Genomic DNA, 4746 nt, shown 5'->3' with positions numbered 1-4746 from the left:
TTTTTCTTGTCTGAAAAAAGAGTTATCTTCTTGATATTGAGTAGATAACGGTCCTGAATTCTGGGGGCAGCTCTGTTAAGCTGCCGACCGGCGACAGGCCACTCCCCGGAAGTCCACCAGTGTGATTTGATTTGATTTGATTTGATTTTATTAATATTTGTAGGCCGCCCTTTTCCCTGAGGGGACTCAGGGCGGCTCACATAAAATCAGGGAGGGGGAATACAGACATTGACATAGTGACATATAATAAAATAGTAAGCAACATACACTCATCATTCGGGAGGGGCGGCTATCCTTATCCCCAGGCCTGACGGGCTAGCCAGTTCTTAAGGGCTGTGCGGAAGGCCTGGACGGTGGAGAGGGTACGAATCTCCACGGGGAGCTCGTTCCAAAGGGTCGGGGCTACTACTGAGAAGGCCCTCCTCCTTGTAGTTGCCAGCCGGCACTGGCTGGCCGATGGAATACGGAGGAGGCCTAATCTATGTGATCTTATTGGTCGCAGGGAGGTAATTGGCAGGAGGCGGTCTCTCAAGTATCCGGATCCACTACCATGTAGGGCTTTATGGGTGACTAATAACACCTTGAAGCGCATCCGGAGACCGACAGGCAGCCAGCGCAGCTCGCGGAGGATAGGTGTTATGTGGGTGAACCGAGGTGCACCCACAATCACTCGAGCGGCCGCGTTCTGTACTAGCTGAAGTCGCCGGATGCTCTTCAAGGGCAGCCCCATGTAGAGCACATTGCAGTATTCCAGCCTAGAGGTCACAAGGGCCCGGGTGACTGTTGTGAGAGCCTCCCGATTCAGGTAGGGCCGCAACTGGCGCACCAGGCGAACCTGGGCGAATGCCCCCCTGGTCACAGCCGTCAAGTGGTGGTCAAACGATAGCTGTGGGTCCAGGAGGACTCCCAAGTTGCGAACCCTCTCTGAGGGGTATAGAATTTGACCCCCCAGCCTGAGAGATGGAATATTGGTGGAATCTTTGGGAGGGAAACACAACAGCCACTCGGTCTTTTCTGGGTTGAGCACAAGCTTGTTAACCCTCATCCAGTCCATAACGGCTTCAAGGCCTCGGTTCATCACGTCTGCCGCTTCATTGAGTTGGCACGGGGCGGACAGATACAGTTGAGTATCGTCCGCATATTGATGGTATCTGATCCCGTGCCTGCGGATGATCTCTCCCAGCGGTTTCATGTAGATGTTGAATAGTAGGGGGGATAAGACCGAGCCCTGAGGCACCCCATAAGTTAGGGGCCTAGGGGACGATCTCTGCCCCCCCACTAACACCGACTGCGACCTGTCCGAGAGGTAGGAGGAGAACCATCGCAACACGGTGTCTCCCACTCCCACCTCCCGCAGTCGTCGCAGAAGGATACCATGGTCGATGGTATCGAAAGCCGCTGAGAGGTCAAGGAGGACCAGGATGGAGGAATGTCCTCCATCTCTGGCCCTCCAGAGATCATCGGTCAATGCGACCAAAGCGGTTTCAGTGCTGTAACCGGGTCTGAAGCCTGACTGGAAGGGGTCGAGATAGTTTGCTTCCTCCAAGGACCGTTGGAGCTGGAAGGCCACCACCTTCTCAACAACCTTCCCAAGGAAGGGAAGGTTGGAGACTGGGCGATAGTTATTAAGAACAGCTGGATCCAGAGATGGCTTCTTTAGGAGGGGTCTCACCACCGCCGCTTTCAGAGCGGCGGGGAAGTTCCCCTCCCGAAGAGAGGCGGTCACAACCGCCTGGATCCAGCCTCGTGTCACCTCACTGCTGTTAGTAACCAGCCATGAGGGACACGGGTCCAGTACACAGGTGGAGCTGAGTGATTCCTGATGTTTTGGACTGAAAGGGCATTAACCTAAATTTCTGGAAGGAGCTAATGAAGTTTTCTTCTTTTAGGTTACTTTAAGATAGATTTTATACACACACACACACACACACACACATACACACACACACACACACAATTTACAAAATAAGCAAGGCAGTATATGTCAAAGACAGGTACTATAAAATACTTGCATTTACTTGGTGGTTAAATTTATTTATTGCCTATCTCATCAGGAGGCTACTCTGGGTGGCTTACAACAATAAAAAGGAAGAAATGAAAAGAGTGCAAATAAAACAGAAATAAAGTAATAGAATAAAATAAACACTGAAAAAGAAAACTAGAATACATAAATATGATAATGAGGGTGGATGGTGGAGAGCAGAGAGCCAGGTGGGAGAAATGGACTCTACCATCGTCCAGCATGGAACCCTCTATTTGGTCCTCAGGACAATTGGCAGAGCCAGGTCTTCCACCTCTTGCAGAACAATAGGAGGGTGGGGGAAGATCTTACCCTGAAGAGGGGTGTCACATTGCCACGTGACGTATCATGACTTTTTCCCCCTTTGCTAAAATGGGGGTAAGTGTTGCCAGCCTGTGAAGCATCCAGCCTGTGGACACGAGTTTGACAACCCTGCCCTAGAAGGTAGGAAGTTCCAATATAAGATGTAATTGGTTTTTAGAAAATATATTATTAGATACACAATTTTCTCTATATATTGAGTGACTGTGCATCTAAAAACTATACCTATTGTAAATCCCATAAACACATAGATTTTTTTAAAGAAAATCAAAACTTTCCTAAGTATATCCTGTTAAAATCAACAGGGATTATACTGTATAGTAGAGATTTTACCCATAATATTAATACTGTGGATTCAAATACATTTGGAGGATCTATGGTCTAAGAGCTGAAGAAGCTTCTAGCAGAAGGGAAACATCTTCAAAGAAAAATCAGAAAGTCCAATTGCCTCTTGAAAAAGCACCTTTGAAATATACAATTGTAGTCTATTAATGGTATCAGTTAAAAATGGATTCCATTAAATGTTTAACAAACACACTTCATATAATAGTATCCAATATGTGAATATTTAACTTGATAAATGATATTGTATTTGGCAAGAGTCAACAAATACAACATTTCAAGCAAAATGTAAATCCTGAGCACATGCAAATAGCAAACTGATTACAATACTTCATTGAAATGTCTTAGCTAAGGTTGAATGTTTAGCCAAAGCTGAATAAGTAAACAAGTATTTGAAAGTCTATTCTGACTTACTTTCTTTTAAAGGGGTCCTTTCTAAATTCATCCTGAACTCTTTACGTACCCTTTTAAGGAAAGATCTTAACCTTCTTTCATAGAATTATGGTATACTGCAAAGGACACTGAAGAAAGTTCTTAAAATGCATGCAGTCAAAATAGGAAACTATTACAAATTTACTATCTATGAAAAAAAGGTAAGCTCTTTTTCAAAGAAATGCTTTCATCATTGATGACTTTTGCATTGAAAAGCCTTTGAAAAAGAAATGGGTAAAAGACCAAAGAATTTCCATGGAATTTAAATAATAAATAGCTGCTCTAAGAACATTACATACTTATTGAAAGTTTTTTTCAAGCATGGGGAAGTAAGGAGATATGGCAGGAAAAGGACCTGTAGAGGCCGCGGCGGCGGTGGCAACAACTCTGAGAATTTGTTGGGAAACAGCCAGAATGACAACTTTGGATTCTCAAGTCTTCTGTCTGCAGAGCAGTGACAGCAGAAGCTGAAATATTCTTTTGGCAAGTGGGGCCAGAGGCGGCGACGCCGGCACTACTGAGGGCCCGCCTCTACCGCGCCGCCCCACCCGCCCGCCTGCCGCCACTGCTCCCTCAGGCAGGTGGCCGGGCCGGGCACAGGCAGAAAAGCTGTGAGCAGGCCTTGCACGCTCGCCCTTGGGCCTCCCACCGCCATGGAGAAGAGGTGGTCTCCACCGCAGCGCTGGCCCGTCAACGTGTTTGCTGCCCCACTTCTCGCCTGGGCGATGGCCGGTTTCTGCGCTTTGGGTTTGGATCCCTGGTGTTTCAGGCAGAGCAGCTGGGCTTGTCAAGGCCCACCCCGGTGCAGGAAGCCTGCATCCCTCCTGCCCTGCAAGGTCGCGACTGCATGGGCTGTGCCAAAACAGGAAGTGGAAAGACAGCTGCCTTTGTGCTCCCCATCTTGCAGAAACTTTCTGAAGATCCTTTTGGCATCTTCTCCCTGGTCTTGACACCAACAAGAGAGCTGGCCTATCAGATAGCTGAGCAGTTCCGTGTCCTTGGGAAGCCTCCTGGTTTAAAGGACTGCATCATTGTTGGGTGAATGGATATGGTCTCTCAAGCCCTGGAGCTGTCTCGGAAGCCCCATGTTGTCGTCACTACCCCTGGCCGCCTGGCTGATCATCTGCGAAGTTCCAACACCTTCAGCCTTCGAAACATCAAGTTCTTTATCACCACGGCCCTCACAGAGAGAGAGGACAAGGACGAGGAGGACAGGGAGCCTGCCCCCCAACTAGCACCAACTCCCCCAACCGCCTCAGACTTTCTACATTATTTCCAGGCCCCGCAGGGGAGAAGACCAAGGAACCCCTCCTGCCCCAAATTACTACCGGCCCAGTCGCCTCGGACTTGCGCTGACCACCTTCTTTGTGGACTTAAGAACTGCATTTTTTAGCTGGTGTGTTGAGTGTATGAATATATGAATGTGAGAGAGAATGCGCCCACTTTTTAATTTAATTAATTATTGTATTACTGTATTGTATTTTAATGATTACTGTGGGGTGTTTCTGAGGAGAATGTTTGATTAATGTATATGATAGGACCGGGAGTGCGACCTGGAGCCCCCTCCACTGAGTGCAGAAGCAGAAATGGATGGGGGCCCAGACCTGCCTCCCGCCCTAGAGTGAATGGTG

General features: G+C 47.9%; 1 pseudogene; it reads left to right on the top strand.

Moving 5' to 3' along the window:
* The first annotated feature begins 3840 nt into the window (after window positions 1–3840).
* LOC116512932 lies at window positions 3841–4508 on the top strand (annotated as a pseudogene).
* Window positions 4509–4746: the final 238 nt, after the last annotated feature.

The sequence above is a fragment of the Thamnophis elegans genome, chromosome 9, assembly GCF_009769535.1.
Source record: "Thamnophis elegans isolate rThaEle1 chromosome 9, rThaEle1.pri, whole genome shotgun sequence".
Taxonomy (NCBI): Eukaryota; Metazoa; Chordata; class Lepidosauria; order Squamata; family Colubridae; genus Thamnophis; species Thamnophis elegans.
The sequence above is the reverse complement of the archived record's forward strand: the minus strand, read 5'-3'. Positions and strand labels throughout refer to the sequence as shown.